The sequence below is a fragment of the Capsicum annuum genome, chromosome 9, assembly GCF_002878395.1.
Source record: "Capsicum annuum cultivar UCD-10X-F1 chromosome 9, UCD10Xv1.1, whole genome shotgun sequence".
Classification (NCBI taxonomy): Eukaryota; Viridiplantae; Streptophyta; class Magnoliopsida; order Solanales; family Solanaceae; genus Capsicum; species Capsicum annuum.
This window is the reverse complement of record NC_061119.1, coordinates 185,164,746-185,175,558: the sequence shown is the minus strand read 5'-3', so window position 1 is coordinate 185,175,558 and position 10,813 is coordinate 185,164,746. Positions and strand designations below refer to the sequence as shown.

Here is a 10,813-nt window from a genome sequence, read left to right as displayed (position 1 = left end):
TTACAGTGTTATGTTATGTACGTATGCAGATGACTGTGCCAAAAATATTAAAATGATAATAACTTGATAAAATTCCTAAAATTTACAAAATTAAAGATAATTATCAATAAATTATGTAAAATTAAAATATGACAAAAATTGATATAAAATTCTAAAAAGTGCTGATTATCAATAATCTATTAAAAATATAAAAATTATGTAAAAATTTGCATTTTGCGCCATTTAACTATCAGAATACCTAAATGCGTTAATTTTAAGCTTGGAGAGCCATAGTTGTGTGTCAACACATACCACTACCTCAGACGAAGTATTGAGGTTGTTTCCGATAGACCCTTGGCTTAGGACTGATAGCAGTATAATAAATACAAAGTATAAATGCATATAAACTAGTACCGTCTGTAAAATAAACTAACGCCACTAGCTATAAGATAATACTACAACCATAAGATATTACTAAAAAATATTTATCCAAAATTATAGACATCACTCAACACCACGAACAAGAAACTTCAGACAAAAATCAAGAACGCTCCCCTATTGTTACTAATGCACTCTCACCCCTAACCCTGTACCCTAATTCGCGTTCTCCGCACCTTCCTATCAAGGGTTATGTCCTCCGTAAGCTATAACTACTTCATATCACGCCTAATCACCTTCTTCCAATATTTCTTCGGCCTACCTTTACCTCACTTGAAACCATCCATAGCCAGTGTCTCACACCTCCGTACTAGAGCATCAGAGCCCCTCTTCATCACATGCCCAAACCAATGTAACCTTACTTCTTGCATCTTGTCCTCCACCGAGTCCACTCCAACCTTCTCCTAAATAATCTCATTCCTTACCCTATCTTTCTTTCTATTGCCATACATCCATCGCAACATCCTTATCTCCGCCACCTTCAACTTTTGGATGTGAGAGTTCTTAATTGGACAATATTCCGCTTTATACAACATAGCCGGCCGTACTACCACTCTGTATAACTTCCTTTTAAGCTTCAAAGGCACCTTCTTATCACATAAAATTCCCAAATAAAGCCTCCATTTCAACCACCCAACCTCAAGACCTTGTGTGACATCGTCTTCAATCTCACCATTGCCCTGAATCATAGACCCAGATATTTGAAACTCTCATTCTTCTGAATATCCTGAGAGTCCAGCTTCACAACCACATCAGCCTCCTACTATACTTCACTAAACTTACACTCCAAGTACCTCATCTTAGTCCCACTTAATCAAAATCCTTTAGACTCAAGGGTCTGTCTCCAAATCTCTAACTTATCATTAACTCCTCCCCAAGTCTTGTCAATTAGTACCACATCATCAGTAAATAACATACATCAATGCACCTCCTCTTCAATATGTCACATCAAAACTTCCATTATCAATGCAAATAAAAAAGGGCTAAGAGTCGATCCCTAATACAACCCTATCAAAATCAGAAAGTGCTCCGAATCTCTACCTACCATCCTCACTCGAGTCTTCGCGCTATCATACATGTCCTGAATCAATCTAGTGTACACCAAGATCACCCCTCTAGCCTCCAAGAACCTCTACAGAATCTCCCTAGGAACTTTGTCATAAGCCTTCTCAAGATCAATAAACACCATGTGCATGTCATTCTTTCTCCCCCAAAACTACTCCACTAATCTCCTCACAAGGTGAATGGCCTCAGTAGTCGAGTGATCTGGCATGAAATCGAACTAATTCTCAGAGATAGTCACACTCTTTCTCAGCATCAAATCTACCACTCTTTCCCAGACCTTCATAGTATGACTCAACAACTTAATACCTCTATAGTTGTTGCAACTCTAGATATCTCCTTGTTCTTATATAATGAAATCATCGTACTCCATCTCCATGCTTCAGGAATCTTCGCCATCCTAAAAATAATGTTAAACAACTTTGTCAACCACTCCAAACCTTCCACACCAGTGCTCTTCCAAAAATCCACTAGAATCTCGTCTGGCCCCGTCACCCTACCTCGATATGACTCGTATCATGACCAGTAAAGGATCCAAGAATCAAGCCTCATATTTTGATAGAATTATAATTTTCTTGGACGTATATTAATTCCTAGAATAGATCTTAGCTCATGAACAAGTCGAAACATCCCTTAGCAATTAAGTTCTTATGAAGAATATAACTATAGTCATATTCAAACGACCATAACTTCTGTTCTAAAAATTATTTCTGGACTCACAATCCACCAACATATATATAATAGAATTATCTTTCTAACTATACCAAGTTTTCCTTAATCCGATATCGGGGTAAAAAGTTAAGGCCAAATTACTGAAGCACTGTTAAAGCTGTCAGTGGTTACGACTCACTGATGACAACTCGTAAGTAGACCATACTAGTCATCAGGAGGAGTCATACCCACCATAGTAGGGGTCTAAATTTGGGTTCGTGGTGATGACTCAAGACACGAACCGTACCCAAAACTTATGAGTCGTACCCAAATTCGTCGGGACAACTTCAAGACATTTTCTAAGGGGTTTTTGGGTATTTTTCCACTCTTTTAACCCCAAAACTACGTTGTTTCACCCTCCAAATAACAATTATCAAGAATAAAAACTACCCTAACCTATCATAACTCAGAAATCATCCACCATAGAGCAAAAAGGGTGATTTATTTCTCCCCAAAACCAACTAGGGTTCATCGAATTCAAGTTCAATACCAAGAAATTCATCCAAGGCTTCAACATTCAGGTATGTGGGGTATTCATCAATGGGTTCCTTTCACTCATTGAGTCCCAAAAATTCCTTTTTGTTCAAGCATGGATTTTAACCTTCTTTTGAGAAATTATCCACGTAAATCATAAATTTAATCCATGTCTTCTTAGAAATTTGAATTGAAGCCATGTCAACATGCCTTTCCATGTAAATTAGGTTAGTTTATGTTTTAAATTTCAATTACCCATGTTAAGTTTAATTGATTTCACAATAAATCATCAAGTTATGAATTAAACCATAAAAATATATTGTCCTCTCAAGTTTAACACATTCCTATGATCAAATTCATGTTTCTCACTCATTCATTGAAATATCTTATGTTTTGGGTCTTTGAACTATGACTTTATATCACTGTTTTAAATATTATTATCATATTTTTGTAATCATTCTATGCTAGAGGATTATGAATATTTGATAGTTGTCTATTTATACATGTCTTTATTCTCAAGTTACAAGTCAGTAGACTATGATTTTATTACCGTATTTAGAACATTATGTTCATGCTGAGCACTCATCAGTACAGTACCATATCATGTTAGACCCATAATAATAATACCAATGTCATTTAGTTTGGAGTAGGATTTAGCACCGAGTGAAACTAGGGATGAGGGCTCACCTGCCAGTTAGGACTGAGGCCTTAGTAGCAGTCCCTAAGTTCCAAAACTATATAGCAAGCGTAGGATTATAAGAGTCACCCTCTAGTTTAGGACTGGCTCCCTAGTCCTTTGGGACATCTGCCATGTGGATCCACATCGTCAGCCATGTGTTAGTACCCGTAACAAGGTACTGATACACTTCCAACTTGTGTTACAGGTTGGACCCTGATTTGCTCAGATTGGGGCATGTCGGTTACATGATAGGTCCTACTATTTTAGTCAATACTCAACCTATATCAGTTTAGGTTTGTTTGACCAAGTAATTAGATTTTCAGTTATTTAATACATCAGTTTTACATATAATTTCAGTACATGCTTACTTGGTCATTTTTACATGATCATGCAACTACATTTAGTTTCCGCTTGTATTTCAGTTAGTCTTTACCTCATGTACCAGTACATTCAAAGTATTGATCGGATACTTTTCTCTTACGCTATGTCATCTTACAACATAGGTTCGGACGCATAGTTTCCCGACCATCCCTAGACAGCTCAGTAGTTCCCCGCAGCAGTAGTGGTGAGTCCTTATCCATCGAGGATGTGACATGTTACTTTAATTCTTTTAGAATTTCTTTATGTTCAGTCAGTTGGAGTTAGTTGGGGGTTTGTCCCATCAACTCCTTATGTTTTAGAGGTTTTCGGACTGACAATCTAGTTTCTAGTATTTATTAGATACTTCAGACATGTCATTTTATAGATTTTAGTATTCCTTTTGATAACACTTTATCAGTTTATCTTCCACACATGTTGTTTTGTTATCATTTTATTCAGTGTTCACAGTAGGTACCAGATCATGGGCTATCTTGGGGTCACTTGTGACCTTTAGCACTGTGTCGCGACTAGGGGGTAGCCTCATGTTGTGACAGAGCATAGAGTGCCTTTTGTGACTGTTGATCCATATGGGATGTACATTAGCAGTTGAATTAGATCCTCCTACATGAACTGAATTGTAGCCACTAGAATTATAGCTCCAAGTTCTTCTATTCCCTTTAAAATTAGAGAGATAGCCATATACATTTCAACATCTATCCTTTATGTGGCCTCTAGTGTGACAGTGATCACAAAACATATCAATGTTTTGCCTTATAATAGAATTATTGTCAGCATATCGATAGGTATAGTCTTGGTTCCTATGATTGGCAGTCACTTGACGAGTGAACACAGTTGTTCCATCCAAAGGTTCACCTGCATGCACTGGTTTTCCAAATGATCGATTAATTTTCTTAGAGATTACCGTTTAAAAAGCCTTGTTCAAGCTTGGAATTTTGGTCGTCATCGTGATTTGACTACGACATTATCCATACGATGCATTTAACCCTATCAATTTGCACTAAGCGTTGATACTCAAAATGTTTAACATATTTCTTTAATTTGGGCTATTTACATCCCGTACATGGCATGAGTGCATCAAATTTCTCCCATAGATCTTTCATCTTCAAAATAAAGGAGGTGCCTTGAGTCAATTGGTTAATTTTAGTGTGCAAGTGAAAAGCTCTAGATCCAGCGACCTTATCCAATCGCTCCTTTAAAACAACCCAAAATTTGTGTGCACTACATGCATACATAATATCACTTAACAATTCCTTACTTACAATATTCATTATCCATGATAAGACTATTGCAAAATATTTTCCCAAAGCTCATGCAATGATGCATCAGATTTATACTTAGTGTGCCTTTCGTCTACAAATCCCAACTTGCTCTTAACTACGAGCCCAATTTTCAACGATCTACTCTTGATCATATAGTTTTTAAGCCCAGTCAAAGTGAAAGAGATTATGTTGTTACTTAGAATATCACAAGGTTGCCAATACAATGGATGATGGTGATCAATTGTCACCGTAGTTTTTGATGTGTTTCCAGTTGCACCAGTTCCTTCAGATGCCATTGTTGAAGCTCAATTGCCGATAAGGAGAGCTCCGATTCTCAACAAGCAATGATCGAAGAAATAGTATAACAACACAAACTACTCACAGTCTCTCTAGCTCTGATAACTATGATGAAATTCATGTGCTGTAGAGGTTTCCATTAATGGAGGAAACTAAACTCAAGCCAATTCTCAAGGATGAGAGAGTCGGTTAAGAGAGAGCAGAGAAATTGAGAGATTTTTTTGTATATTGAAGAAGTGAGTAATGAAAATATCTAGCTGTCTATTTATACCAATATCATCCAACCAATTTGTTGAGATATCTAGCTGTCAATCCTTTTATTCTTTAATAGTTTATGTAACTCCTTTATATTTTCAATTCCTGAAGGTTGGGTTATGACTTGTTTTTATACCCCTAGTCTGAGATATTTCACCATAAGCAATTTTGATTGGTCATTGATCTGTCCATTTATTAATACAATTCATTTAATTTGCCCATTCAGTTTAATCCTCACATTTGATACTTCTAATAATAATTCACTTTGATATTTACTAAAAATATGTTGCTGATTTCTACTGAAGTATATGTAGAGAATACCAGAAGAAAGGTGTAATTAGGGAGACCTTCTAGCCCAAGATCGTTAACTAAGAGCGGAAAATTCAACTAATAAGAGAAAGCTATGAAAATAGAAAGAAGAACTATAATATGAAGAACACTACTTGAATTGGTTTTATTTTGGTTGGTTACAAATGTACAAATACCACTCTTATTTATACTTATCCATGAATGGTTCTAGATACTATTCTAGATACTTCTACAAGAGCAATCTAGACAACTTTTATCTTCTAGCTATCTAAAAATAATGTTGATATTTCTCTAGGGTAATTATCCTAAATACTATGCTAGAGTATTCTAGAAACTTTATTCAAAAACTATGATATTTATTCACTAGACTATTCTAGAAATTTAACTAGAAAACTATGATATTTATACTTCCAAAAAATCCACTTTAGATATTTTTCACACTCCCCTTAAAGTGATTTTTTGGAAGCTGTCCAAAAATCATTGCAGAAGAACTCAAACGAAGCTTTGAACCATGAATTTGTGAAACTCTTAGTAGTTTTTTCCTAACTCCTCTTTCTTCTTCTAATGATGAAGTTTTCCATTATTGATTTGTCCTACAAAGAAGTAAGAATACGTATTGGAAAAATTATCATCTCTGTAGTAAGATAGCTTGATAATATTTATTTTCCCCTTTGAGAACCATATGAATCATCACTTTGATGAGTTTTATGATGTTGACTTCTCGAGCTTCCCCTTTCTTTGAACTCCTCCACAACTTCATTATCTGAAGACACATATGATGGAAAAGTTTGGAGCTCTAGGATTCAAGATTTTAGAAATTACTCTTTCTGAAGCAACTCCATAACACAAGGATATTTCATTTGTATCAGCCTCCTTATTTAATTCGATGGAGATCTGATCATCAATTTTTTGTAAAGCCTCAGTATCATAATAGGATCCATTACAAGATTTTGTTTCTAGATCTTTAATCATATTGCATATCTCTCCATCTGAAATTGAGACTTCTATTTCAACTTCGTCATTCATTTGTTCTTTAGATTCTTCATAAACTTTCAATATTTACTTTGAGTTAGTGATTGACCTTGATAGGATATATGATTGATTAGAGACTTCAACTTTTACTATATTTCCCTTAATGCTTTCTCCAATAAAGTCATTATTGGCATATAAAGTTTCATACATTGTTTACTCAGAGTCTACTTCAATATCTTCCACGTCCAGACTTTTATGGTCATTTTTAGGATCCGCTTCATTGATTTTCTTGATAGCAGCTACGATGTCACCTGTCTGAACGTCTTCAAAATTTTCTTGCTTTTTATCAATGTCTTTCTTCTTCTCAGGATGAATTATATTATATCTGATTCAATTTTTTTCCAAATTTATGGAAGCCAATGCATCTATTGCTTGACTCTCAACTGATAATCATCTTCCCCAGCCTTCTTCTTCTTCAATAACTTTTTTAGTTTGAGCCATGTTGCTCTTCGTGGATCGGCAATATCTTCTTATGTGTCTATCTTTATCACACTGATAACATCTGAGAGACTTCTTACTATAGTGGTTAAAAGACATGTCCTTCTTTCTAGGAAAACTTGAACTACTTGAGTATCTAGAGTGAGGCATATCTCTTGCTTTTTCTTTAATGTTTGTCTTGTCAGCCACAAGCATTTCCTTCCTTTTTTTGACAAATTCACCAGTCAATTATTTGGCTAGTAAATCCTGTGATGATAATAAATTCTCAAATTCCTCCAAGGATGGTTGTTGAGCCCATCCCTGAATTGATGTCACAAAGGGAATATATTCTGACTTTAAACCTTAAATTATAATTCTTCTTATCTATGCTTCAGATATAGTCTCATCTGGATTTAATAAAGAGATCTTGGAGCATAAGTTCTTAACCTTTAAAAAATAATCGACAATAGAAAGATTACCTTGGTTGGCGTTAGATAATTCATTCTCCAATATGTGTAGCTGAGATTCATTCTTCTTATTTTGAATAACTAATTGAGGGTCTTCCAAATTTCAGGAGCTGACTTACAACTTATGATATGATCAAATATGTTGGAGGAGATGGTCTTCTTTAGTATGAACGCTGCCTTCATATTAATTTTCTTCCACTGCTTATATTTGCCACTATTTTCTGATCCGTATTTAGAAGGACTTGTGTTACTCTCATTAATAATATCTCACAAATCCTAGCCCACAAGGTATGATTTCATACATATCTTTCATACCTTATAATTGGATTGATTCAACAACTTAATTCCTAGTCCATTAATGTGGCCGCTTAAATCAATTCGGACAAACCAGTTGAATCAACCACAAACCCGATCTTGAAATAAACACAAGACAATTTATGACTTTGGATCTGATACCACATAGAGAATAATAGAAGAAAGGTGCAATGAGAGAGACCTTCTGCTAACCCAAGATTGTTAACTAAGATTGAAAGATTCAACTAAGAAGAGGAAACTATGAAAAGAGAAGGAAGAACTTTAATATAGAGAGCACTACTTGAATTGGTTTTATTTTGGTTGGTTACAAATGTACCAAGACCGCTCCTATTTATACTTATCTATAGATGGTTCTAGATACTATTCTAGATACTTCTACAAGAGCAATCTAGGATCTAGAAATTTCTCTAAGATAATTATCCTAAATACTATGCCGGAGTATTCCAGAAACTTTACTAGAAAAACATGATATTCATTCACTAAACTATTCTAGAAATTTAACTATAAAACTATGACATTCATTCTTTCAAAAAATCCACTTTAGATATTTTTCACAGTATAGATAGAAACAAGCGACAAAATATCCAAGTGATGTCGGAGGAAAGGAACCTATAAGTATTGAGCTTTCCTTGACTGTTGCTAGCTTATACAAAACATAACGGAAGAATTTGGATTGTGTGTTTAAGTAAGAATGTATGTGGATAGGAGATTATTAACACATATCAATTATAAAGCCATTGGTCTTTTGGTACATTCAACCACTCTCAACAGATCCTGTTTTTGTGTTGATTGCCGTCACCAACAGATCAAATTGTTCCATGTATTCTAGTTGAAAGAAGTTTTCTGACTGACATGAAATATACTCCTAAATTTGCAGCCTTTAAAGTTGCAGATTTACTAATTATGTTCCTCTTAGTTCTGCTGTCATTTCATAAGGTGAGTGGCAAACAAAATAGTTTCTGATTACAAATGGCCCTAAGTACACAATAAATTCCTGTGTCTAGAGCATCAAAGAAGATATATCATTAAACTCAGAATCTAACTTCCTACTAGAAGCAAACTCATGAAATTCTCTATTAAATTCTACTGAACTGCATCCCTGTTCTTTTTCTATATGTTTTCTTTCAGTGGAATTCTTTCATCCATAGCTTCTTCAAACTGGCCTGAGGCTGCATACATATTTGCCATCAATACATAGCCAATGCTTTCATTTGGATCCAACTCAAGCAAATGCTCAGCTGACCATCTTGACAATGCTATGTTTCCATGACTCCTACAAGCCGATAACAAAGAACCCCATACGACAACATCGGTTCCATTTTCATACTTCTTATAATCTCTGCTGCTTCTTCAAGTTGTCCTTCTCGGCCAAGTATATCAACCATACAACCATAGTGCTTAATTGATGCTTCAATAACGTATTCTTTATCCATTAATTGGAAGTAATCTTTAGCTTTATCTACCAATCCTGAGTGATTTCATGCAGTTAGGACACCAATGAAACTCACAAAATCTGGTTTGAGATTCATGCATTGTAGCCTTGCAAATAGCTTAATTGCTTCATCCTTGAAACCATTAGTAGATAAGCCTAAAATCATAGAGTTCTAAGATGATAACCCTTTATTAGGGACTCTCTAAAAAACTTGTCACGCCATTTCAACATTTGCACACTTGCAACACATGTCGATAACTGCAGTAACAACAATGACATTCAACTCAACATTATTCCTTTTAACATAGCTATAAATCCAGTTCCCTTGCTCAAGTGCTCCTAAGTGTCCACAAGAATTCCACAAACTCACCAGGGTGAATTCACTTGGCTTAATTTTTTCCTTTTGCATTGTGATGAACAGGTTCAATGCTTCAGTCTACTTCCTATTTCTAACAAATCCACTTATCATACTGTTCCAAGAAATATCATTTATAGTTGGCATTTTACTGAACAACCTCCAAGAATAATCAATTTCTCCTGATTTAGCTAAGCCCATGATCATGGAATTCCAAGAAACAAGGTCCTCAACCTCATTCTCGTCAAACAATTTCCTTGCTTCAATAAAAAATCCATGACTTACATACATATGCAACAGAGTATTTCTTATGAATGTGTTAAATTCTAGGTCTAATTTTATGATTCTCCCATGAAGTTGAGCTCCGTCTTTGGCAAGACCATGTCGAGCATAGGCCTTAAAGACCGAAGGATAAGTGAGCAAGAATGGTTGTACTTCTGAAGTATTAAACATTTCAATGAAGAGATGAATTGCATATTGTGGTATCGAACTCTCTGAGAAACCTCTAATGATAGTGTTCCAACTGAAAAGATTTGGATTTTCTATCTGAGTGAAAACCAAGTTTGCATAATTAATGTCACCATTAGGAGGGGACTTAGCTGAAAGCGCAAGGACACGACTAGCTGCTATTTTGTCCTTAATTAGACCACTTTTTATAAGATGGGCATGAATTTTTTTGAGGTCTGTCATAGTGCTACATTTTGTTTCTAGCATATGAAGATATGGTTGTTTTGAAATAAACTTTAAAATGGAAGTTGATGATGGATTGGATGAGCAAACACTTGGTGGCATCTGTGTTTTATATTTTTGATGTCTAAATAAGTGCAAAATTTATAAAAGGATGTGTTGGATAGAGCAGTTGGTTTAAGTTTATTAGTTTGAGAAACAGCTCCTCCCATCTGGCATAATGGATAAGGTATGTAGGGCCTATTGGTCCTCAATTCAATCACT

General features: G+C 35.2%; 1 pseudogene; it reads right to left on the bottom strand.

The window, feature by feature from the left end:
• Positions 1–9,075: 9,075 nt before the first annotated feature.
• On the bottom strand, positions 9,076–10,591 carry LOC107854739 (annotated as a pseudogene).
• Between the last annotated feature and the right edge of the window lie 222 nt (positions 10,592–10,813).